The sequence below is a fragment of the Natator depressus genome, chromosome 5 (assembly GCF_965152275.1).
Source record: "Natator depressus isolate rNatDep1 chromosome 5, rNatDep2.hap1, whole genome shotgun sequence".
NCBI classification, from domain to species: Eukaryota; Metazoa; Chordata; order Testudines; family Cheloniidae; genus Natator; species Natator depressus.
Genome location: NC_134238.1, coordinates 104,354,095 through 104,381,741, shown reverse-complemented (window position 1 = coordinate 104,381,741; position 27,647 = coordinate 104,354,095). Strand labels below are relative to the sequence as shown.

The 27,647-nt window shown below is 39.4% G+C and overlaps 1 protein-coding gene across 44 annotated transcripts in view; it reads left to right on the top strand.

Annotated features, from left to right (window-relative positions):
* PTPRD (protein tyrosine phosphatase receptor type D) overlaps positions 1-27,647 on the top strand; it is a 1,647,138-nt gene that overhangs the window by 541,513 nt on the left and 1,077,978 nt on the right. For all 44 annotated transcript variants that reach the window (XM_074953350.1, XM_074953349.1, XM_074953347.1 and 41 more), the window contains one exon: positions 21,666-21,709. The gene's annotated coding sequence lies outside the window, so the exon portion shown is untranslated. The remainder of the gene's footprint in view (positions 1-21,665; positions 21,710-27,647) is intronic.

The following is a 27,647-nucleotide window of genomic DNA, read 5'->3' as shown; positions in this document are numbered from 1 at the left end:
TCTGTTGATTTCTACTTAGAATCTGAAGAACCAAACTACTGAGCTTGATTCAGCCCCAAGTTAAACTGTTATTAACTGTAACCCAGACTGCAGACCCCCCTGTGTTGGAAAGTCTGCCAGTGACGGGCCTTATGGGAGCACAGCAGAAAGTGCCCACCACTTCCCTTTCCCTGTGAGAGGAAAAGCTATACCATCGAAAGTGAGCCCAGCCCAAAGTGTGGGTTTTGCTGACCAAAAATGTGTCCTGGCTAGGACAACTGGGAAGTGCTGATTCACTAATTCCTCTCCCCAACTACCATTTGCAAAGCTCCTTTTGAGCTCTGGTGGGAGTGAAAGCTGCTCCCCTATGGCAAGAATCCCAAAAAAGGGTGTTAGCAAGAACATCATTTCCCTCCTTAGGCTGAATCCCACATCAGGGCTCAAGGGAACTTGCTGGCATTGCTAGGTGAATTTATCCTATTTTATTAATCTGTTCTCTTACGTTTTGTTGCTCCGTGGCATCCCTTTGCCAGGTGATTTATACAGCACTTCATCTGTACCCATGCTTTGTGTTGGAGTTATGGTAAAATGTCACCAAGGATGAAGGCATCGGGCATATTCCAGTCTCCTACCAAGTGGGGCAGCGGGGTCAAGAGCCAGTAGACAGGCCAGTAGAAAGTCTCTACAGCAGAGCTGTGCTTCTTGCTATCCCTAATATCATGATTTCAGGGAATGCCACCCTTTCCTCATTCTGTACGAGGCAAATCCCTGATGGCTTGATCTGAAGAAATCTGTAAGGGAAACTTTGTTGTGTTTTTCTCTCCTCTGGCTACCTTCTCTCCTGTTTCTTCCCTCCTTCCCCTGGCCACAGAAAAGGTCTATTTCTTCCTTTCTTGCCCCACCAAATATTTGGTGGTTTAGCAATAACTAGGTTCCTGAATTCATAAGTTTATGTTGTGAAAGTTCTCTTTCTAAAGAGAAAAAGCTAAAAAGCGTTGAGAACTTGTATCTGTAACAAACAGTGAAATATTGCGAAACATTGAAGAATGACTCTAAAATGTGCAGAATTTCTGATTTTTCTTGCTTCCAAGATATTCTTCAGAGCCAATGGTCTTTATTAAAAATACAACATATTCCAGTAGAAGAGACTAGTGTCTTCAGATCTGAATGAGTTAATTTTATACCATTCTTCAGTTATGTAAATGACACAAAATGTAGTGCCACTTTCTATTCTTATTACAATTGTGAGACTGTCACTATAATTGATTAATTTTCTGCTATTCTCTCCCTGTGATCTCTTTGTCACAAGAATAAGCTATCACAGAATTTTAATGCTTGGTACATTTTAGTTTCCATAATATATTCTGATTCTCATTCTAGTGACAAAGGTTGGCACAAAATCAGACCATATTCATAACATAGGCTGCAAAAATAAAGCAGAAAGCTGTATAGAATCCATCTTCATGACAATCTCAGAACAATGAGAACAGACATATCACAAAACAAAACTCTGTGTTCTTGTGGCAATCTTAGTATTGTAGTCTTACAATACTCCAAAATGCATTTCTGAACCTTTTAGATCGGATTTGTTAAACTCATTTTGCAATACGGAGACCATTCACAATATTTTAAAAGGATGTCACTGGCAAGTGGCAAATAATTTAGTCTCCAAATGTGATTTGCCTGAAATAGTTGTAGTCTAATGGAAAATATCATCTGGCATCTAATTCCTAAATGTGCCTTTCTGTGATTGGAGGGAAAAAATTGGATGTTTTAATAGGACCCATCCAATTTATTAGCTGTTCATTTGAACTCCCTTTGTTGGGACAGTTAACTAACAAACACTTAACACAGGTACACCCTAAGGACACCACAATACACTTCTAAGTGAAATGGCTTATGTTGCCTTGCAAAAAATAGTCTCCCGGAGTGAGAGCATGATTAAAAAAATTTCATATCTAACTTTATTGGTAGCAACTGTATTAATTAACGACCAGTTTTCTGAATGTTCTGCTACTATAAAGATAGCATGAGCCAACACCAGATCAACCTCACTAAATTCTCTAGTCCTGTGGTGTGAAGTAAGCCATCATCCATACTGGTCATGAGTTACATCTCTCACTCTGATATTGGCTTTCCATTTAATGTCCAGAGTTATACAAATCGCTGTTGAAAACAAAACTAATGCTAGCACACAGATAGGTAAACAAATCTGGTTGTATTGAATTTTGTTGTCAGAACAAGAGGGAAAATAATCTGTTTGCCAGACTGGTAAGAAGATAATTGGTCGGAGAAAGTATTTTCAGGTTTATTAATGAAGATTAAACATGATACATAAAAATGTGTCTATTTAATGGTCAGATTGTATTTCAATTATACTGTAAGCTTCTCATTTTCAGTGGTTTATGACTGCAATAAAATTTTACTCTAGGTTCACACTTGGACTCCAGCTCACAGTTTTAACCCAACTGCAAATACATTTTACATATATTTGCATTCTAAGTGTAGTAAGAAGAATCTGGTTTTTAAAATTATAGGTATTAATTTTTTCACTGTTAACAATGCAGCTTTAGAAAGGAGAGTAATTATACACACACACACACACACAGCTACCCTGTGTGACCTATACTATCTACCAGTGACCTACATGGAGCTAGGCATTGATGGTCATGCAATTCAGGACATTTGGGACAAAACTGAAACCCCAAATGTTGCAAATGACAGTCAGCAAATGACATTTATGTAATGCTTTTTGGGGGGTTTCTGTTTGACAAAAGCATTTTCTGGCTGTGTTTCCCCTGTGGAAGTAGTTCAAGCTGTTTCCAAGCTCTGCTAAGTAGCAGTTATAAGCAATCTTCTGACTTTTCCTGATCTTAATTAGGAATTTGAGGTTCCGTGCCTTCTCCCTGTTTTTCACCAAAGAGAAGGATATTGAGAGAGGTCCCTGGCCACTTATGGGAAAGAATGAATAGAGGTAGGATCTTGGCCAATCCATGGGAAGTAGAGGGAAAAATGTGCCCCAGTAGGAACCCTAACTTCACAGATGTATTCATTGTCCCTATTGTGCTGGGAGAGTAGTGGCAGAAGAAAAAGCCTGGCATACTGCCCCAATGGTCCCTGACCACCAAAGTTGAGAAATGGAGAGGACGACTTATTGCTGTAGTTTGTCCTCAGCCAACATAGCATAGGGGTATGAGAGGCAAGCACTACAACCAAAGTAGGTGAATTCTGAATCTACTGCCTTCAAATATCCCCGTTCCCAAACATTGACATTTGGGACCCATGCAATACACCTCCCTGATGTGGTGTATACACATTAAAACATTAATAAGACAGTCTAAACACCCAAAATGATGTCATTCTGGGTCCCATGCTGAAAAATGTCCTCCAGTGAGGAATGCCAAAAACTCATCTGAACACAAACTAACACACAATGTTTTTGGACTTGAATCAAGGGAAACCAAATCTCTTAACATGAGAAACAAAACTGATGTTCAAAAACAAAAAGTAAATGGAAGTGTTCTCACATCCATGAACTGGAAGTGTTTCAGCAGAGCCCCTACTATTAGCTCCTTAAAGTTTTGGCCACAAAACTTCATTTCTTAAATGTGTATGTTTTAATCATCCCATGAAATTTATATAAATGTTTAAGTAAATCTATTTGCTTTAGAGTTTGGAGACTAACTTGTTGCTATTGCATTATATTTTCCATTCTTTTTGTCTATTACAACTCTGATGATTGTACCAAATTTTTCAAAACAAATAATTATTGGTCCACCTTTGTTCAATTCCCTTCCCATTACATTGTGGACATTAGCAAATTTAATCTTCTCGGTGTACCAAACTAGCATCAATTATGAAGTAGAATTGTTTTATTAGAGGGACAAGGCGAGTGAGGTAATATTTTTTATTGGACCAACTTCTGTTGCTGAGAGAGACAAGCTTATTGTAATTTACTGAGGCAGATTCTGATACCCTTACTCACACTAAGTAAGATAGTTTCATGAGTAGCCCTACTGATGTTATTAGGACTATTTCTGGAGCATATTACCATTCAATGAGAATATTGGTGTCAGAATCTAGCCCTTAAAGATATGTGTTATAACATGCATTCTCTTTCCTTCTTTGTTGTTATGATGGTATTTTGTAAATCAGTTACTGAGATATTTGTAACTGATTAAGAATACAAAAACAAATAAAAAAGTTTCATAAGAGAAAAAGGTAACACAATGACACATTAAAATATGCATTTTTTGGATTAAACAAAAAGATACATCTGTGACGGGTTCGATCACAGAGGCCCCCTTGGGACTGTCACCTGACCTGCTGAGATTACCTCTGACCCCATTTTCCCTGCCAAAGCTTGGGACTCCAGAACCCTGCCTTGTTGAGCCAGACACACTAGTCTCCTGTAACACAGACCCAGGTCTGGTCCACACCCCTAGAGCTGCAGATTTTAACCTAAAACTGCTCAGAAGGTTACCTATCTCCAGCACCCAGACACCCAGTTCCCAATGGGATCCAAACCCCAAATAAATCTGTTTTACTCTGTATAAAACGTATACAGGGTAAACTTGTAAATTGTCCGCCCTCTATAACACTGATAGAGAGAGATGCGCAGCTGTTTGCTCCCCCGGGTATTAATCACTTACTCTGGGTTAATTAATAAACAAAAGTGATTTTATTAAGTATAAAAAGTAGGATTTAAGTGGTTTCAAGTAATAACAGACAGACCAAAGTAAGTCATCAAGCAAAATAAAGCAAAAATACGCATGTCTAAGCCTAATATATTACAGGTAATATCTCACCCTCAGATGTTCCAATAAGCTTCTTTCACAGACTAGACTACTTCCTAGTCTGGGCCTGATCCTTTCCCCTAGTACAGTCCGTGTTAGTTTCCACAGACATCTTAGGTGGAAAATAGGGGTTTTCTCATGGCTGCCACCTCCTTTGTTCTGTTCCACCCCCTTTCATAGCTTTGGCACAAGGCGGAAAGCTTTTGTTTCTATGGGTCCCCACCCGTCCTTATAAATGGAAAAGTAACAGATTTAAGATGGATTCCAGTATCAGGTGACATGATCACATGTCCTGTGAGACCCCAGCCTCCATTCTTCCTGGGCTGGCCCACATGTACACAGGAAAGTTTGTAAGTAAACAGAGCCATTTACAACCAATTATCCTAACGACGATTCTAAACCACCATTAATGGCCCACACTTTGCATAATTACAGTAGGACCTCAGAGTTATACTTCATATTTCTAGCTTCAGATACAAGAATGATACATACATACAAATAGGAGGAATATATTCAGTGGGTTATAACCTTTGTTATGATACCTTACAAGAGACCTTTTGCATAAAGCATATTCCAGTTACATCTTATTCACACTCGTAAGCATATTTCCAGAAAACATATGGAGTGCAATGTCACAGCATCGTTCACACAGAAGAGAAGAGAAGAAAGGAGGATTGGGGCGGGGAGAGAGCAAAAAACAAACCTTGTGAACTGAAAGGAGACACACGCAACATTTGACATTCAGGTTTAAGTATTCTTGGTATCCATTTTTCAAAATAGGCATAGGAATCCAATTCTTCTTCCCCTTCAGGCAGAAAGAGGATGCTAACCTTCTGTACACACATCTGAATTTCTCAGCTCTCTGTTTTACTGTTAAGTGTTCATTTTCTTTGTTGGTAGCAGCAATTATATTCCCTGTACGCCTATGCTTTTTCTGGTGATCTTTTAATTTGTTAACAAAGTTTGCCATTCCTTTAAAAGAGGGACTTTAATATTAGGAAGAAAACATTTAAACTATCATTTCTATACATAATTCCCTACTTAATTTTCATGTTTTGCTATCATATGGTTTCTAACTATATTTGTTCATTTAATTCCAAAAGTTATTTGGCCTGCATTTTCAAAAGTGATTAGCGAATTTGGGTTCATCAGTTTTTTAATGTGTAAATACAAACACCCAAAAAGACATTGTTAGAAAGCACTGATCTCTTCAGATGAGGTCACTTTAAGGGCTCTCAGATTGGTTACCCACAAATTTAGACATCTAATGTCAATGGTAAATTTTGGAAATTTAGGCTGTTTTTATTTGAACAAGGGCTGCCTATCTTTTAGGTACTTCCACTGTTTCATCATGGAGTGCTGAAAATGCCATCACCATTATTTCTATGGCATTGCTAACCACATATGATATCCTAAAACCAAGACTGTGACAAAATGTAGACTCAGAAAAGATAAACTGGCCTTTTACCTTTGTTTAAAGACAGATATTTGCTAAGATCAAAGAAAACATGGGAAAGTATTTACAAAGTACACTTATTTTGTTTAAATAAATACTTTCATTTTTCAAGTTTAATTTACTCTGAAAGCCCCCCCCCCACTGCCCCACACACCCTTTCAAGTAATATTTTTCCTTGGCAGAAGAGGCAGTTAATCAAATTTTGTCATCTAGATTGTCTGTAGTATCCAAAAGTGGTCACACTTTGAAATTAGGATAGAAATCGGCCTTTCTGGAAACATTACAGTAGACTTTAAAAAGGTGTCAAAGAAATGAGAGACTGGTGATGTTTCCATTTTTGGCATTGGAAACTATAATGGTTTCTGTAAACCAAACAAAAGGAAGAAACATCCGAAATCCCAGACTACCAAACCTTTGTCCAACCTGACAGCCTTAAGCTCCTAAAGAAAGGAAATTCAGAGTTAAACATCATTAAAGCATTCTCACATCGTTACAGAAAGTTGTTTTTGTAGTTATCAATTTGTTGTGCAATCCTGTTACTTTAAATTGATATTTTCTTTGTAGTACATGCAAATAAAATACAGGTCCGAGATATTTTTTAAACTGTTTTCGGTCATTTTACTGAAATTCTTCACCCATCAGTTGGCCTTTTGTGAGTGAGTCTGATCCAATATTAATGCAAATTACATTGTCATGTTTTGTGGCTTTTCTACAGTTATCACTCAGCTCTAACCTAAATTTGTCGATTTTTTTTTATCACTAATGGATTTGCAGCTAACCTATGGCTCCAGTCGTGGCCAGTTGCCTTCAGTATCACTTGTGTATGCATTGAGCTGATAAGTACTGCAGTTCATTTTCCTCTTGGGCAGATTAAAAAAAAAAAAAAAGAGGAGGAGAGAGATTGGAAAAAAACCCTCAGACTAATAATTACCTTAGTCTGAGACGAGGATGGCAAAATATACTTGATTGCTTTATAACCCTCTGTACAGTGTAACGAAATATGGCTGCTTTAGGAAAAAATGTGCGATAGCTTTCTTGACTTTTTAATGTTATTTTATTGAATTCCTCCAAACTGTGTTTCAGTCAACATGATCAGTGTGATAATGTTATAATTAAAGGGCAAATCTTGGTCTAATTATGGATTCCTTCCCACATCAAAACGACTGTCCTTAATATTCTCAGTGTCATAGTTTAATATTACATTTTAATTTGTTAGTTCATCAGTATGAACTGAGTATCCCAGTACATAAAGAATTATTCGTCATGACTCAGTAGTCTAACAAATCTTGTTGAAAGATGAAGTGATTAGTGAAAAGAAAAGAAAGATTTCAACCTTATGGGTAATATTATGAAATAAATTTTATATGCTAGAGTATATGCCTCACATAAGAACCTCAGTAAAGACTTTATTTTTCTGATATGTTTTGTTTGGTGCTCATGAGATGTTGTCTGTTCCTTATTCTGAAATGGAAAGAAATGTCTTACCCTGCTGGGATAAGGAATGTCATGGCTGTTGTTGAAAAGCTGACATTGTGCTTGATGCTGTACTGATGTATTGTAAACAGAGACACAACTCCTGCCCTGATGAAGTTGTACTTCAGTTAAATTCTGAGTGTACAGACCTGATATATATCTGGACTATTAGATATGTGAGCACAGAAACCAGAGCAATCCTAACCACCCAAAGAGGCTATTTCAATATACATCTCCCCATATGTATACACAGTTTGTGTAATTGGAATTGGCCATTATTCTGCTTCCTTAAAACTTAATACAGCTTAAAAATTAATGAAAAAAAAACAATAAATAATTCAAACTGGAAGCAGGGTTTGTGATATGGGACTGATGAAACTGAAGGGAGACTCTCCTATGCATAAGCATGTTTTTATGCATCTCACTTGGTTTGCAGTACATTCACTTCTGTAGTTTTTTCAGCATGCTGCAATAAGAGTATGTCTGTAGCCCATACACATATATATTGAAAAGCTTTTGCTGTATTATAGTCCTTTGCTTTGTTACTCACCAGACTAGTGAGGACAGTTTTAAACTAGGTTCAAACTGAGCAGGTGAAAAAACCCCACAGATAGGTGTAAAAAAAAGGGCGGGAGCAACTTTAACGGAGGGTTAGATGTTGGGGGAGACAACATCTGTCTGCAACATCTGTTGGAAAATTACAGTAGTGTCATAGTAGCAACAAGAGGGAAATAAGTGGAGAAATCTGTTCAACCTTTTCAGTGTCCATACACAAATGCAAGGAGTACGGGGAATAAACAGGAAGAACTGGAAGTATTGGTACATAAGCAAAATTATGATTTAATTGACATCACAAAGACTTGTTGGGATAAATTTCATGACTGGAATATTGGTATAGAGCGGTAGCTTGTTCAGGAAGGACAGGCAGGATAAAAAGGGAGGAGGTGTTGCATTATTCATCAAGAATATATACACTTCTTCTAAGGTCCAGAAGGAGGTGTGAGGCAACTGAAAGTCTCTTGGTAAAGATAAAAGGCAAAAAATAGGGGTGCTGTCATGGTAGGGGTCTAATGTTGACCACACAATCAAGAAGAGAGGTGGATGAGGTGCATCTAGAACAAATAACAGAAATATCCAAAACACAAGACCTGATAGTAAGGGGGGACTTTAGCTACTCAGGCATCTGTTGGAAAAATAATATGGCAAAATAGAAAATGTCTTATAAGTTCTTGGAATATATTGGAGACAACTTCTTCTTTCAGAAAGTGGACAAAGTAACCAGTGGGACAACAATTTTAGAATTGATTCTGACCAACAGGGAGGAATTGGTAGCAAATCTGAAGGTGGAAGGCAATTTGGATGAATGTGATCATGAAATTATAGATTTTCTGATTCTGAAGAAAGGAAGGAATGAGAGTGGCAGAATAAGGACAATGGACTTCAAAAAAGCAGAATTTAGAAAACTCAGAGAATTGATAGATAAGGTCCTATGGGAAGAAAATATAAAGGAATAAGGAGCTCAGGAGAGCTGATTGTTTCTCAAGGAGGTAATATTAAAGGCAAAATTGCAAATTATCCCTATGCAAAGGAAAGATAGGAAGAATAGTAAGAGGCCAATGTAGCTCCATGAGGAGCTCTTTAATGACCTGAAAATCAAAAAGGAATCCTGCAAAAAGTGGGAACATGAACAAATTGTTAAGGACAAGTACAAAAGAATAGAACAATGTTCTGGGATTTAATCCCACAGGATCCCCAGAGGCTTCTGACTCAGTCATCCAAAGTACTTCTGGGAAATCTTGAGGATGCACAGCCCCTGCTCAGTCCCCACTCCCTTTCTCCTTCTGATTCTGCCTGTAACTTAAAAGCCACAATATAGCTCTTAAACTGAAATCATTGCTACATATAGGGATCATATCAATGTGTAATGAAAATTCAGGCACCTTCTGAGTGGAACGTGGCAGCTGTTTAACAGTGAACAGCAACACTACACATCAGTTTAGGACAGTGAAAAAGAACATTGTATCTAATTGAAACTGCAGGAGAAATCCTGGTATACAGAACGTAATTACACAAGCTGGAATGGATCCAGGACACTAAGGTTAGCATACATTACTTATTTTTTTTAAAGAAAGAAAGGCGCGGAGGAATGTGCCATGGTGCAACCAGTGATCAGGACCTCATTTATATGTAGCATCCAAAAGGGCATTAGTATATTAGGGCATCAATATAATGCTAACTCAGAAAGAAAAGTGATACATATTGAGGTCTTCTAGCCAAGAACAGGTCTGGATAAACCCTGCCTAATTTGTGAGATATGACAGAATCCTAACAGAAGGTGGAATGGCTGCACATTATTAGGAGTGTGCAACCCTCTGAAATGTGATCTCTTTGTATTTTATCTTTTTGGAGCTAAATTTAGAAGTGAAATAAATGGGCTAAGTAGAAAGTGAGGAAGCTGGTGTGTGTGTGTGTGTGTGTGTGTGTGTGTGTGTGTGTGTGTGTGTGTGTGTGTGTGTGTGTGTGTGTGTACGAAATAGAACATACATTATAAGGGGTGTGATAGGGTAATGTGGTGACACTAAAAGCATCCAACAGGAGTATTTACCTTTTACCTTACTACCTCATCCTATTGGTTAGTTTTCTTACAACAACCCAGCTTCTTTGCCTGCTCATCTTAACTTACATCACCATTTATATTCCCTCTAAAGCTGTCTTTTCCTCTTTGGCCTATTCTTTCCTGTGTACTTGTGGAAATAAAAAAAAAATTCTTGATTCCCTTTATGGTGTCACCTCCACTCTACCAAGTCTATGGAGGATAGAGTGTTCACTGTTAAGAGATGGGGAGAAATTCCATACCAGCTCTAGGGGCTGTACATGCTGCCCTCTGCAGCACTCTCTCAAGGGAAAATTAAATTAAACTAGTACTAAGCAAGCCATAGAACAGAGGTGTTGTATGAATACAGTTTGCTGAGTGCTTTGGGATCATGTCAGATAAAAGGGTCTGTATATGTGTACAATTATTATTTGCAGTGTTGTCATAGCCATGTTGGTTGGTTAATTATTTATTATAAAATATTTGAAGACAATGTAAAACACTATTTTTTCTTAAAGCAAAAGATGTTTTTGTGTCTTAAAAACACCTTAAAGCTACCTCTTGGTTTATCTGAAATTAGTTGGAGTTATTCCATTGTTTTCAGTGGGACAAAGATCTGTTCCTGAAAGCATAATTTAATTCACTATTTTCATTATCATTCTGGTGTGCCCCTCTCCCTCATGGGATAAAGCCTTTTTCCCCCAAAATTTAAGTGAGAAGAGCTTAATTGTTTGAACTGATAACAGTGCATTTGTAAGGCAATACTGTACATGTTTTTCAAATAAGTCACAACTGGAGTGCTGTGTAGTGGAAGTAAACAGTAAACAGAGAGATTGTAAAATATACTTTCATTATTATTTCTTTGTTTGAAATGGTTCTGTTGACATTTGTTTTATTGTTGGATGGGGTTTTTGTTTAGGATGGTGTTTGGTTTCATTTTTGTACAGCAAAAAAATCATAGAAAGCCCTGATATGCTCTGTCCTTTTTTTCGAAATATTGGAATTATACATCTCACAAATAAGCATGGTATGATGGGACAGATAGGCTCTACATTGGCAGTAAGTGAGTTAATGAAAGCCTGCGGACCCAACTGACCCTGCTCTGCTACATTTAGAGCAAATGTGTGTCATGGAAAGGAAAATTAAAAGAAGAGAGAGCTAGCCCAATTCAGGGCTATCCAGGAAGGAAAACAGAACTCTGCTAGAAGGGATGGCCAGACCCTGGATGTTTGGTGAAGTATCAACTGTGTAAAGACAAGCCCTGAATAGAAGGGTAGAATCCTTCCCTTTCCCAGGTTTCAGCAGAGGACCCTGTTTGAATTGTTATTTATTTTGTTCCTGATTTCTTTTGGACCACAGCACCCTGGTAGGGGAAGGGCTAAATTATGCCCTGGCTGGAAGGCCAAAACACTGCTACGTTGGACCTTACAGAGACTGCGACCTTCTGGTGGAGAACCGTGTCTGGGTGAGTCATGCCCTTACAGGCCACAAGAGGGCACTGCAGTGACAACCCAGTCACACTTGGTGGAGAATGCAGGCCCAGTTCTAGCCCCTGGGAAGGGAGCAGGTCAGGGCTTGAACACCCACACACACAAAGCAACACTATGGATATGCAGCAACTCCTCAAAAGGATGGTGGAGCATGATGCCCAGCAGAAACAGCAGATCCGACAGCAGAGGGCCACCCAGCCACAGCAGGTCATCTGAGACTTATCCGCTCACCAGCAATAGCAACAGCAGGTGGAACAGGTCACAACCTTCTTCCAGCCTCCTACAATGTTTTGGCTCTCTGCTTGGGAGACAGGCCAGTCCCTGCTTACAGGCAGCCCCCCAACCTGAAGCAAATACTCACCAGCAACCACACACCACACAACAGAACCACTAACCGAGGAACCTATCCTTGCAACAAAGCCCATTGCCAACTGTGTCCACATATCTATTCAGGGGACACCATCATAGGGCCTAATCACATCAGCCACACTATCAGAGGCTCGTTCACCTGCACATCTACCAATGTGATCTATGCCATCATGTGCCAGCAATGCCCCTCTGCCATGTACATTGTCTAAACTGGACAGTCTCTACGTAAAAGAATAAATGGACACAAATCAGACGTCAAGAATTATAACATTCAAAAACCAATTGGAGAACACTTCAATCTCTCTGGTCACTCGATTACAGACCTAAAAGTTGCAATTCTTCAACAAAAAAACTTCAAAAACAGACTCCAAGAAGAGACTGCTGAATTGGAATTAATTTGCAAACTGGATACAATTAACTTAGGCTTGAATAAAGACTGGGAGTGGATGGGTCATTACACAAAGTAAAACTATTTCCCCATGTTTATCCCCCCCCCACACCCTCCACTGTTCCTCAGACATTCTTGTCAACTGCTGGAAATGGCCCACCTTGATTATCACTACAAAAGGTGTGTGTCCCCCCCCCCCCGCTCTCCTGCTGGTAATAGCTCACCTTAAGTGATCACTCTCTTGTTACAGTGTGTATGGTAACACCCATTGTTTCATGTTCTCTATGTATATAAATCTCCCCACTGTATTTTCCACTGAATGCATCCGATGAAGTGAGCTGTAGCTCACGAAAGCTTATGCTCAAATAAATTTGTTAGTCTCTAAGGTGCCACAAGTTCTCCTTTTCTTTTTGTGAAGGACTGTATCAACTCCAGGGCCTCCACTGGGACATGATCCACCTACAGTGTGTGCTTGGGGACATACAGCTTTTTCGCAGCTGTAGATTCAGCTAACTGTGGGGGAATATATAATGTCCCTAATGATTAGTGTGGCTGCATCTCAAACCTACCTGTCATAGTAGGCTGAGATTGGGGGACTTGCTAAAAAAGTTTTAGGAACCCTCAGAGAACACAGGAGCCCTGACACTAGCTTCCCTGTGCTAGAGGGTCAGGGCCCAGTAGACCTTGCCAGTGTAAAGGAGGTAGTTGTAAGAAACTGTGTAGATGGTCAACCCTAGTGCTTCAAGCAGTGGTGGTCAGGCCTATTAGTCGAAGCAGCAGCAGTAGTCATGGCTGGTGTTTTGGGCTGGAGATGAGAGCCAGTGGCCAGAGCAGGAATCAAGAATGGGGTTGGGAAAGGGCTGAAGCAGGGGCAGACACAGGCTAGGGCTGGGACTGGAATAGGAGCAGGAGAAGTCTGTCAGAACTGTCAATTGGTGTTGGATACTTCCAACAAGATAGCAACATTGAGCAGATTGGAATGACTGCTCTCATTGGGAGACTGTAACTCTGGCTTTGGGGGTCACCTGGTTAGATCTGTGCCTGCGGATTGGCTGAGCCTTGGTTGATTGATGTGGATCCCTCAGGTAACCAGGCTCAGGGATGACTCATCAGGCTCAGACTGAGGGATGACTTATCAGCTCGGCAGCACTCATCAGACTCAGAGATGACTCATTGCAGTAGCAGAGCCGGATGAGGGAAGTTCCAGACAGTCAGATGCTTCTTTGGTACCATGGTCCCACCCAGAATTGTGGGTTGCCCCCTTTACCTAATCTGATATCCCGACCAGGTTTTCTAACTTTGTTGAAGAGCAAAAGAGAGATGAGAATTTAAAGTGGGCCTATGCACAAGTGTGAGGTGAGCCATTAATCATGAGAAGATAGTGGACTCCCAGCAAGCTGAGATATTTCCTCACAGTGAGCAATTGCACTGTCTTGAGAAAGACCGCCACACCAGGGAGGTCCGAACCTAACTCCTGGTTCCCCAACCGTACCCCAGGGAAATCTTGCACTTGGCCCATGCCACACCATTTGCTGGGTATCTTGCAAGGAAAAAACCCTAGTTTTGTTCATGACCTGTTTTTTTTCTGGCCTGGGGGTATAAGAAGGTCCCAAAATTCTGTGTCTCTTGCCCAAATTGTCAAATTGACCTGGATTAGTGAGGTAATCCATGTGTTGTTATATTGAGTTATTGGGCATTCCTCTATTAATGTATTGGTTTAGGTTAATGGTGGGGGAGGGGGGAAGGGTGAAAAATAATGGCTGAATTATTTCAGTAGTAGATACTACTTTCAGGTTCCAGACATAGTTGCACTGTTGTTTTGCCGTGACTGGATGCCTAGAGAGAACTAAATGGTTAAATAGACTCTCTGGAGAGAGAGAGTGTGGAGTTGTCAATGAGGTGTTCCTGAGGAGAACAGACTGATGGGGAAATTTATGGAGACAGGTCCTACAGGAAAGTCTGAAGCAGCTGCGGCCTCCCCAGATTTACAGGGGACAGTAATCCTAAGTGAAGACAGAGATGCGTATATAAACACTATATGGTTTTAAGATCTTTTTCTCTGAAATCCCTTGGTTCTAAATAAACAACACCTTGCTTCAAGAAGGATGTCTGGTTACTGTATGTCATTGGTCATATCTCTTGGAAGAAACTGAACTTCTGGTATTGACCCTACCTTGGGCCTCATGACATAATCATGGTTCATCCCAAAGGACCTCAGTGCAAAGAGGTCCTGTCTGAGAGTCGGAAAATCACATGATTCCACCCCCAGAGACAGAGAGGTGTAATGGCTTGAGGCCTGAGACCTAAAAGGGGGTACACTCAAAGAGACTAATAGGTGTCAAAGGTGGAGTTAGACTGCGAACTGTGACAAAGATAAACAACAAATTCGTAATACTGGAAAGTAAAAAAATTAAATAAGGAGCTTACATTTAGTTAGTGCTAAACAGTGCTCTTGTTGTTTGTGCTCTTTTCAAGAGGACTACAGTAGGTTCATGTAAAGGACAAACACAAAATGAAACTCATAGTGAAAAATGCCCTCAAGTGAATTCATAGAGATAACACAGGCACATCTCTACTGATAACATAGTTAATTCTGTGCTTTACATGACTTGCACAGACAAGATTATCTCTGGGAAAAATTTAAAGGGAGCAACAGACAAATACTACCTTACCATCCATGTAATCTGTTGATGGTACAGTGGAGTGACGTGTTAATGTCAGTATTTCAGGCTGATAATATTGCGCCTTTACCATTTATCACTCAGAGGTAGAATTCAGCTGCCAGAACTAATACAGACCACTTACACATAGTCTGACCCCACCATCCTGGGAGGTACTGATGTTCCTTTATGAGCTAATAGGAGTCAGCTCAGGCATAATTCCAACACTACTGTCACTGCAAGTTAACATAGCTGCTCTCATTGGTTACAGCAGTAGCTTGCAGAGCTCTTGACAGGGGCATAAAATTAAGAGTTATTAGAGTACAGTAAAGTAGGGTTTTTTATTTTTAAAGAATTATTGTGTTTACGAGTTCAGACACTGTGACTATAAACTCACTTTTATTATCATATACATGCAAACATATAAAGAGCCCTGTGTAGGCATGATTATGCAGCTGCACAATTATCCTTCTTTTATTTGCTGCCTAATTGTGCTGCACAATCTAATTTTTTATTAACAAAAATGGTTTCTAGCCTGATTGTGAAGATAATCTTCAGAAAATTAAACAAGCATAAACCGACGTAGCGATATGTGTCCAAATCTGCAGGCAGCTTGAAACAACAGCCCCCATTCATTTCTGAGCTGTTAACTTTGAAGTCTGCACTTGAAAGTTGATATTTTAAAATCAAAACATTGTTAACATTGTTAAATTTAACCAAAATCTCAAGCTAACATATTTCTCCATTGTTCCTGTATATAATGGCAAATATTGGAATGGGGTGCAGTTGGATACCTAGTTACTGTCAAGAATTGCTGGGGTGGGAAACAGGAATTAAAACACCTCTCCTCCATATTTAAAGTCACAAGAAGCACAGTGGGAAAGCACTTTTAGGTCTACTGAATGTTACCTTTGATTTTTGATTTATGTTTTATGATGAATGTTACCTTTGATATATGATTTATGTGATAAAATGATGATATAGTTGCCCCTACAGTTCCCTAATGAGCCTCTGTAGTGAGTGATTGCTACTACCAGAAGAATCTTCTGTGGCTTGCTATTTGTTTATCCACATGCCTTACATATTATTTTTACTGGTTGGAACTATTTTAGCAAAGGTGGAAAATGGGGGAGACCAATTTCTGATTTCTTCAGATTTTCATAACACGTCCATCAGCCGTTGCCTGATTTTGTTCTAACATCCTTTATATAAAAGGACTACATAACTTTTGAATATTAAATATTTTGGGGAGGGAGAATGTATTGTAATCAATAATGCATGGTTAAAGAGTCAGTATAAAGATAATTTGTTGTGTATATTACCACATAACTAGTCAGTGGCTTTTGACATAGCAGTTGCTTAGTGAGTAGATGTTTATGAACGTGTAATGCACTGTGCATGGAAGTGACTAGTTTGAGTTCTAGTTCTGCTCTAAGCCAGATAATATTTAAAGGAACAAATTCTGCTTTTGGATACAATACGGAAACTTAATTCCCAGTGAAGCCAGTTTACAGTTTTGAGTTCATGTTGACATTGTGGCTTGTATCTCAGGATAGAGTTTGATCCAATATATCTTACTTTTCTAGAATATGACTAAATATGCATATGAACATATAGCATTGAAAATATTACCTTTCCTTGCTTCCTCTATTAATGTTCATTATGCCAGTGTTTGTAATGTGTTGTCTTAGTTTGTCGGCTGGTGCCATTCTATGATTTAACTCTCAGCTCTTAGAAAGATTTTGATATTCAAAATAACTCTCTAGTTAACTCCCCTCACCCTGAGCCCCCCTGCTTTTTTCACTGTGTCTATTTGCCTTTAATTGACAAGCTATTCTGAGGAATTAAGTATTCCCTAGCTGGCTGGCCTTTGTAAAGAAGATGATCCTTGAAGGCAATCAACAAACTGAAACACAGCATGTTTTCTTAGCTTGTAATACCTAATAAATCAATACCAGGCAAACATTCTTGCTTTAAAGGTTAAATATTTTAAGCCGTTTGATAGTAATTGATGTATTTTCAAGAGAGGTTTAATTTTGATAGTTTTTTAGTCCATTTCGCTAACCTTTGATTTAGAGAGTAAATATTACATACTGCTGAGTAACACCTCTCAGCTCATGCATATCAGTGCACAATACTCAGATCTGATTTGAAGACCCCCCCAGCTGCAACTTTATGAAGAAATTACATTCTGTAAATACAACTCACTTTTGCCCAGTGGCCTTAAGTCTATGGAACACAATCATGTCCCCATCATCTGTAGATACAGTACCCCAGACCACATGTGATGACACAAAAATTGAGAGAGTTAAATAATGAAGAGGAAAGGTCACTGATTCAGAGTGATCTGGATCGCTTGGTAAAACAGTGTAAAGGAACAATGTGCATTTTAATATGGATAAATATAAATGTGTACATTTAGGAACAAAGAATGTAGGACATATTTACAGGACAGGGGACTCTATCCTAGGAAGCAGTGACTCTAAATAAGATTTGGGGGTCATGGTGGAGAATCAGCTGAACATAAGCTTCCAGTGTCATGCTGTGACTGAAAGAGCTAATGCCATCCTGGGACGCATAGAGAAGGGAATCTTGAGTAGGAGTAGAGATGTTATTTTACCTTGATATTTGGCACTGGTGTGACCATTGCTGGAAAACTGTGTCCAGCTCTGGTGCCCACAAATCAAGAAGGATGTTGATAAATTGGAGAGAGTTCAGAGAACAGTTGTAAGAATGACTAAAGGATTAGAAAACACCTTATAGTGATAGACTCGAGGATCTCAATTTATTTAGTTTAACAAAGAGAATGTTAAGGGGTAACTTGATACAAGTCTAGAAGTACCTATATGGGGAACAAATATTTAATCAGGACCTCTTCAGTCTGGCAGAAAAGGGTATAACAAAATCCAATGGCTGGAAGTTGAAGCTAGACAAATTCAAAATGGAAACAAGGCATTATTTTTTAACGATGAGAGTAATTAGCCATTGGAACAATTTACCAAAAGTTATGGTGGATTCCCCATCGCTGAAAAATTTCAAATCTAGATTGGATGTTTTTGTTAAAAGATCTGCTCTGGGAATTATTTTGGGGACGTTCTTATGGCCTGTGTTATGCAGAAGTCCAGACTAGGTGATCACAATGGTCCCTTTGGCCTTGGAATCTATGAAATCCCCCACTAGCCCCAGTTCCATTGGAAGAACATTTTGATGAAAACACCTCATACGCTGTGTCTATTATAAAAATTCCATGATAACTACTGATTTCACAAACATTTGTCTAGCCATGCTGCCACTTCTTCAAATCTGAACTGTGGAATGGAGATTTTCAAAGGTATTTTGGTATCTAAAAATGCAGATAGGTGCACGGTGGGATTTGTAAAAGCAACTAGGTACCTAACTCATACATAGAACAAGATGGCCAGTAAACTGAAACCCAGCACCGAAATCTATAGCTGGTGGGAGATATTTTTAAAAATGCAGAAATCCTTGCGGATCTTAAACACAAAAAAGAAGCTTACAAGAAGTAGAAGATTGGACAAATGACCAGGGAAGAGTATAAAAATATTGCTCGGGGATGCAGGAGTGAAATCAGGAAGGCCAAATCACACCTGGAGTTGCAGCTAGCACGAGATGTTAAGAGTAACAAGAAGGGTTTCTTCAGGTATGTTAGCAACAAGAAGAAAGTCAAGGAAAGTGTGGGCCCCTTACTGAATGAGGGATGCAACCTAGTGACAGAGGATGTGGAGAAAGCTAATGTACTCAATGCTTTTTTTGGCTCTGGTGTCTTCACGAACAAGGTCAGTTCCCAGACTACTGCTCTGGGCAGCATGGTATGGGGAGGAGGTGACCAGCCCTCTGTGGAGAAAGAAGTGGTTCGGGACTATTTAGAAAAGCTGGACGAGCACAAGTCCATGGGGCCGGATGTGCTGCATCAGAGAGTGCTAAAGGAGTTGGCGGATATGATTGCAGAGCCATTGGCCATTATCTTTGAAAACTCATGGCGATCGGGGGGGGGGGGTCCCGGACGACTGGAAAAAGGCTCATGTAGTGCCCATCTTTAAAAAAGGGAAGGAGGAGGATCCTGGGAATGACAGGCCAGTCAGCCTCACCTCAGTCCCTGGAAAAATCATGGAGCAGGTCCTCAAGGAATCAATTCTGAAGCACTTAGAGGAGAGGAAAGTGATCAGGGACAGTCAGCATGGATTCACCAAGGGCAAGTCATGGCTGACTAATCTAATTGCCTTCTATGATGAGATAACTGGTTCTATGGATGAGGGGAAAGCAGTGGACATGTCGTTCCTTGACTTTAGCATCTCTCTAGCTAGACTACTTACTAAGTTCTAAGACTCCATTCCTTTCTGTTCCCGGCAAAAGCATCACACAGACAGAGAGAGCCTTTGTCCCCCCCCCAGCTTTGAAAATATCTTGTCTCCTCAATGGTCATTTTGGTGAGGTGCCAGCGAGGTTATCCTAGCTTCTTAACCCTTTACAGGTGAAAGGGTTTTTCCTCTGGCCAGGAGGGATTTTAAAGGTGTTTACCCTTCCCTTTATATTTATGACAAGGGTTAAAAATGGAATTTGAAGAAGTTGCTAGAATTATCTTTCATTTCAAATACCTCTCCCCCTACAAATGTAGTTCCAGAATTAATGCAGAACATGCTGTACTTCTTTCCATGTCTTCCATTAGATATTGATCAGCAAACCCTGCTTGAAACATTGACATGTCAAGTGACAAGATCAAGTCACTGTACTTAAAGGTGAACTGCAAAAGCATTTTAAAAAAATCCAAAACTCTGTAAAATTCCTAAGGAAGTGTGTTTATGTAGGGAGATGACGGCCCTGCACTGAAAGCCAGGTGGCCGTTATCCAGGCTTGCCAGAGGAAGACAGTAGTGCTTTCTGGCGGGGAAGGGTGGGGGGGAAACAAGGTCAGAAACTGCTGCAAAAGAGGTGATGTTGGTCAGCTTTGCAGCACTGACTCACCCCTTTGGTATGTAAGGATGAAAGGCTTTAAAAGTGCAAGCTCTGGTGTTGAAACCCCTTTCTCCACTCAGCAGGCTAGGGAATGTGGGGGGGGACACAACCAAGCTAATTGCTGGTGCCTCCTTGTGGCGGATGTCCAGTGCAGGTACTCCATAGGGAAGGCATCCAGTGACCAGATAAATGGTTTGGTAAAGGACTTTTTAAAAGGAGGTGCTGAAGGTGCTAAAGGAAGGTGCTAAAGGAACGGAATTGTGTGGGGTTTGGGGCTCCTATGGTTGGAACAGCAGGGAGCCAACCCCCCTTTCTGAAAGCCCACCTTACCTCTCCTACGATGCGGGGTGGATGGTAAGGTCCCGGCAATGGATTTGCTGGAGGGACCCAGATGTAGAAAGAGGGGGAGCTCATGGAAGCCCACTTCTTCCCCCGGGTAATTAAAAAATAAACTGTACACTTTTATCTGGCGGGTAGTTCCAGGAATCTAATAATAAATTTGCGGCCTGATTAAATCCATATCAAGTGTCTCCTGTCCTCCTTTTGGTATAGCTGGACAAAGTATATAACTTGTTTTAAGAACAGGACTAACTGCAGCTTTGCAACCTATAAAAAAAGCAAAGATCTCATGAAAGCACCGCTGCAGGCTTCCTGGTGTCTCTGCCAAAATGATTGAATTCACAGCTACCTGTGTAGTGAACATAGGTTGAAAAGATTTAGTCTATTTTAACCCCTTGTTTTCATCCACTTTGTTTATGACAGTTATGATGTTACTTCCTGTATCAGAAAAACTAGGATTTATATGAATTGTTTCTTATATGTACTCCAAGTGTACTACACTGTGATAAATTGCATATTCAGTCATGTCATAACTTATATATAATATTTATTAATAGAACACATGGCAACACAATTTGTCATGCATTCTGGACTCTTTCACTTGCATTCTGACCATGAATCCTTCTCACCTAGGACTTACTCTAAAACTCCAAATCTGTGAACAGCATTGAACATTTACTTAGTTTATGAAAATTGTGGTATGGAAATTTTTTCTCTGCTATAGCACAAAACTCTTACAATAAAATTTGTTTGTGAATTGCATTTACAGTAAGACCTCTTAGCTCTTTGTGAATAGGTATGAGAAGAAAAATAATCATTTTAATGTCAACCATCTCCAATTTGTGAACTAAGAAGGGCCTATTTTATCTTCCATTTGTATGTGCTACTACTAGTAACATTGATGGGAGTTGCACTTTTTTTTTCCCTTTTGGTGTTTGTGTATTTTCGTTGCTGATGCTCTCATTAAATGACCTAATTTTATATAAATCCTTTGAAATAGTTATAAACAAGCATTCTTTCAAAGGACTGTTGCGGAAAACAAGTGCTATTTCACATACAAGATTCTGAATAAAAAGAGAAAATATCTCACACAGTAATTAATTTAAATAGTGGTGATATAAAATGCTCTTTTTCAATTTTTTGTTTTAGATCTCTATCCTGAGAGACAACAACAGGATGTGCCTTGGAGAAGAGTAAGTTAAAGAGTTCTTTACATTTGAGCATATTTTTATAATGGTTAGATAGTGTGATTGATTTTAAGATTTTAATGACTTGTTATGAGTTTAAATTCAGTGTAACTTGTGCATGAATTTGAAAAATTAAGCCACTCCACTGAGTCCACAGTAGCATGTGTGCTAAATTGTGCACTTGCTTCTACCCTCCTTATTCAAACAAAACTCCCTTTGACTTCAGTGAGAGCTTTGAGTAAGAAGTGCTGAAATTGGTACCTCTGACACCAGTATTAATAAGCTTTGTGAGTAAAAGTAAGTGTGAAACTCTTACCAGAATAAATAAGAGAGTTTCTCAAGAGCTCCTAAAAAAGCCTGAAAAAAGAGGCAGTCTTCACTTCTATTGTTCCTTAAAATAATTTCCCACTAGAAAGTACCCACAGGATACATGAGCTAAAAAACGTCAGAGAATTATGAAAAAGTGGTGTGGTTAAATGCACTCATCAGTGGTAATTGCTGCCTTTTCAATTATGTTTGTGTGTGTGTATATATGCTTTATAGCCAAAAGAGTGCTCACAAATTACATATTCTTCTGTGTAATCTACATGTAGATTCTACATGTTAATTTCCATGCTTTTCTCCTTTTAATTTCAACTTCAGAGTGTAATAACTGTATTCTCTCTACTGTACTTCTAAAACTGACTTGTTAATACAGTAAGTGAAAATGGTAATATAGGATTTATATCACACACATTAGACTTCATGAGGTTTAAAACTGAAATATTGCTTCCATCTTAGCATTTTGTTGTGCCTTTTGCATATTTATTTTTCTTCATCCCTAATGCATATCATTTACTGCCACTGTTCAAATGTCATTATGGGTTGAACATACCCAAGGAAATATGTGCCAGTTATCTGAGAACTGCCAGAGAGCAAGTGAATGGATAGAGGCATAAATCTCTGTTGTGACAGGGCTTTGGCATGGCATTTGGTAGGGAATGAAATAAAATGCAATACAACATAAATAATATTGATTTTCCAGAGATATTACATAAAAACACAGCACCTGATGCTAGTCATTGTTCTAGTTCTCTTATTCCACCATGCAATGAGAATGAATTATTAACCTAAAATCACAATAGATCTTCAAATGTAAATGATGAAGTAAAGGTGGTTTTGCAATAGATCCATTGATTTGATGGGATCAGTATTTGGACTTTAGACCAAAATCCAGTCCCTGTCTCCATGGAAGCAGAAGTTCCCAAAATAGCCGAATAAGTGCAGTTTTACTGAATATGGTATGGAGGCTAGATGTAACATGGCACTTAGAACAGGGTCAGGAGCAGACATCCTTTCATTCTGCCCTTTCCCTAATATAGGAGGACCCCTAGAGCCTGTTACTACCACTAAAACACTGTGGGCCAGATCCTCAGCACATGTTAATTGTCAGAGCATGATTACAGTCAGTGAAGCGATGCCAGTTTACACCCGCTGACAATCTGCCTTTAAATCCTTGTTATAACACTTTTGTTAATGATGTCCAATTGCCCCTCTTTGATGTGTTCTGTGAGCATTCACTAGAGTTTGTTACATTTACAGTGCACTCCAAGAGCCAGCTGGCAAAGCTCCACTGATTTTGGAGCTATGCTGATATATAATAGTTCATAACATGGCTCTTAAATGTATTTTTCCTAAGGTCCCTTGACTATCCTTCACCTGCTGAGGTATTTTCTTGTTTGTTCCAAGGCAATTAAACAATGAGGGTCAGCCTTATTCGTAGAAATTCATATCCCAAAGGCATCAAAGATAGGATCCACAATGAAGGAAGGGTAAACTTCTAAAGGAAAAAGCATACCATAAAGTCATTACTCTGAAAATGTAATGGCATTTATAAGACCAAAATCTGAGCTAGATGTCCCACCATTTTTATGTCAAAAAGAGATTGGTTAGCTTCTGAAATGACCGTTATCTTCAGAAAGATGCTGTGTTGATGCACTCCACTTTATGCTGGTGAAAATAACACTGGTGAATCATTTATGTCAATGCAGGAGGGAAAAATGGTATAATACAGGGAAATGTGGAGGTGTTATGCCTAATGGCCTATTCTATTGATATAGACACCACGATGCAACAGACATACATATCACTTATTCCAACTACTGGCTAGAATTGTTTTACATTTCATTCATTTATAGAAATAATGCCTAGGAATTACCCAGGAAACAACAAAACTAGCAGCAATAGTCATCAATAAACAATAGACAGGCATATGAATCATTTGTTTCTGACAGCCAGAACCCCATTGCATACAGTCATATAAATAAATAATCACCATCTTGATCAGTTTGGTCTCTTCCCTGATAATGCAGCAGTGCAGGTGTAAGGTATCTGACCCATAGGGTATCTGACCATGCCAGCTAAGGTTCATTGGGGTCTGAAGGACAGAGTCTGTAAAATGCAAGGGGCTTTCAGAACTGCAACATGTGTTCATTATGAACAGGAGGATTTACCTTGGGCCTGGGCCTGGGCCTGAGCCTGTCAGAAGCTCAAATTCTCCTTAAAAAAGGATAGCTGGAGCAAGAAAGCTATCACTATTTCTGTGCTACCTTCACCAAATCAGCAGATTCCCTGAGTTCCACTGCTTACTATTCACAATGGACATTAGTGTGCATGCTACCTGTAACTACATTTTGACAGAGGCTTCAGCCAGTATGTCATTTGTATGAACCAGGAATGTTTATAAGTAAGAATTTTGGTTCACAAAATATGTAGATTAGTTTTTTAAACCAATCAAAATTATATTAGTTTAAGCAACTTCTCTCACTAAGCTATTTCACTGAGTTAAACACCCACACAATATGTTAACAACAGATATACAGTTTTCTTTTATATTGACAGTGTAATTCATCATGCTCATCCATTATTGCACTTAAAACCAAAGAACTCTTAACAAAATTAAACCACAGTGGGAGCTTCCAACTTTAACAAAGATAATTTTTTTAAACAAGACATCAACAGACTATTCAAATTTGAGAGAACAGGACCTTGAGCTGCCCCCCCCCCCCCCCCCCGGCATCCCTCACCCTTTTTTATGGAAGAGCAGAACAAGAGAACTGAAAGGCAGCAGGCCTTAGACTAATACCATGCTGCTCTGTCAAACCACAAATATTGAGGCCTCACTTCGTATATTTGCTTTATGAGATAGGAGACTCTTAAGACAAAGGGACCCCAGGTGCTATGAAACACAATCTCTGTCCAAATTCCTACAGGCAATATGATATACACCACTGGAAAAGTTTGCCTAACCATTGTTGTCTGGGAGTGGGTTAAAATCATGTTAAAATTATTTTGTAATTAAGTTTAGGTAGGTTCCTGCTTCAAAGGTGGTGGAAATTGCACCATATCTTGTGTGTCTGTCTGTCTGTCTAAGGTGATAGATACTATTAGTCATAACAGTAATAATCTATTCCTTTGTGAGGAAGTATTAGATGTAGCATCCTTTGGGACAAATTATGCTTGCCAAACTGAGTGCAAAAAGAAGGGAAACTCTCCCTCTTGCACCTCTGTGGCTGGGCACAACTGAAGTCCAGATACTTCCCACCCCAAGCGCAAGACAGTGATGTTTTCACCAGTGGTGGCACTAGCCTATCCTAAGAAACCGGCAGAGATATATCATCACCCCTGCTACTCCCCAGTGGCCATACAAGGGGTCCTTGCAGTTCCACTCCCCTTATGCTACTGGAAGCTCCAGGAGTCATTGCTACTGCTTGAGGCATGCCACCACCATGAGCTCCCACAGGGCAATGTCCTCCTGCACTGTCCCAAACACAGAGCTGTATCTTACAGACACAAATTGAGCCTTTTGGATATGAAAAGGCTTTCATATGTATCATAAAACTTTACAGGAAAATGCATACCCCTCCCACCCAAGTGTGGCAAAATGTGGATAGGCAAAACTGACACAAACATGGACTGAAGGGCAGTGTGCAGCAGAGAGTAGTGCTTATGCTGAGTATGACTCAAATTAGGGTAGGCAAAGCCATGAGGAATTGTCACTGCCAAGTATTTGCTTATGAATTGCTTGCATCTGTTTTCTCAGCTATCATTTGAAAATAATTGACACTCAAAGAAATAGATTGCTTCAGCATTAATAATGAAATAATAATAATAATAACAATTATAATTAATAATAAGACAATTACACCATGGTATATTATTTTAGTGTGAGGTCCTGTAGGATTTTCCCGGCTGATCTGACCATCCACACCACAAAAAAGCCCCACATTGGCTATAACCCATCCTTGAATGGAGCTCCCACCCGATCCCTAAAATGCTCCTCCTGAATCAGCTGAAGCAACTTGAGAGTACTGCAAGGAATTGCCATTGTAAGCATTAGCATTCAGATCCATTAGATGTTCTTACACAACACTCCAAAAAACACTGTTGCCGCTTATATCTAATAAGTATTGTGTAAAAAGAGTGGATTATGAGATAAGGACATATTACAAAACATACAATGGTGATCAGAACTCTATAAATATGATGGACTGATACATGGTAATGAAAAGAATGAAATGAAAAAGGAATGAAAAGAAAAAGAAAAGAAAAATCCCCAAACCTGTAATTTTTAAATGGCCAAATTAATTTAAAATAAAATATGGTTAAAAAATTACTCCCAGGTAGAATTGAGAGTTTGTGTGCATCAGCCTGAAGCTTATTTTTACAGCCAACTTATAAACCTTGAAAATGGAATGGAAATTGTCAAGGTTCCTTCTCCACTCTGAACTCTAGGGTACAGATGTGGGGACCTGAATGAAAACCTCCTAAGCTTACTTTTACCAGCTTAGGTTAAAACTTCCCCAAGGTACAAACTATTTTACCCTTTGCCCTTGGACTTCCACTGCCACCACCAAACTTTATCTGGGTTCCTGAGAAAACGTTGTTTGGAAACATCTTTCCCCCAAAATCCTCCCAACCCTTGCACCCCACTTCCTGGGGAAGGTTTGGTAAAAATCCTCACCAAGTTGCATAGGTGACCACAGACCCAAACCCTTGGATCTTAGAACAATGAAAAAGCATTCAGTTTCCTTACAAGAAGACTTTTAATAGAAGAAAAAAAAGAATCACCTCTGTAAAATCAGGATGGTAAATACCTTACAGGGTAATTAGATTCAAAACATAGAGAATCCCTCTAGGCAAAACTTTAAGTTACAAAAAAGACACGCAGACAGGAATATTCATTCTATTCAGCACAGCTATTTTCTCAGCCATTTAAAGAAATCATAATCTAACGCATATCTAGCTAGATTACTTACTAAGTTCTAAGACTCCATTCCTGTTCTGTCCCTGGCAAAAGCATCACACAGACAGACCCAGACCCTTTGTTTTTCTCCCTCCTCCCAGCTTTTGAAAGTATCTTGTCTCCTCATTGGTCATTTTGGTCAGGTGTCAGCTAGGTTACCTTTAGCTTCTTAACCCTTTACAGGTGAGAGGATTTTTCCTCTGGCCAGGAGGGATTTTAAAGGGGTTTACCCTTCCCTTTATTTTTATGACAGAAATATTAACAGACATTTAACCATACTAGTACTGGTGATTACGGCTATAATTCAGTTTGTCATATAAACTGCTATGCTGTCCATAGGATACTGTATATGTATTATAATATGGCTCCTGAACAGTTGTTTCTGGGCTACATAATTGCAAATTGAAGCTGAGTGGTTCTATCAGGGACGAATTCAGGAGGAGACATCGGAATGACTGTTGTGGGGCAGCTGCCCCATACAGGGAGAGGAAGGGGTTAAAAGCAGTGTCAGGGAGGCTGCACAGAACCCACTAATCAGGAAAGGGCTTATTGAGCCCACCAATGGGGGAAAGCTACCTGGAGCAGCCAATTAGGGCCGGTGAGGGCCATATATAAAGGGCTGCTCAGCAGAGCAGAAGAGAGTCTCTCCCTGGAAGACAA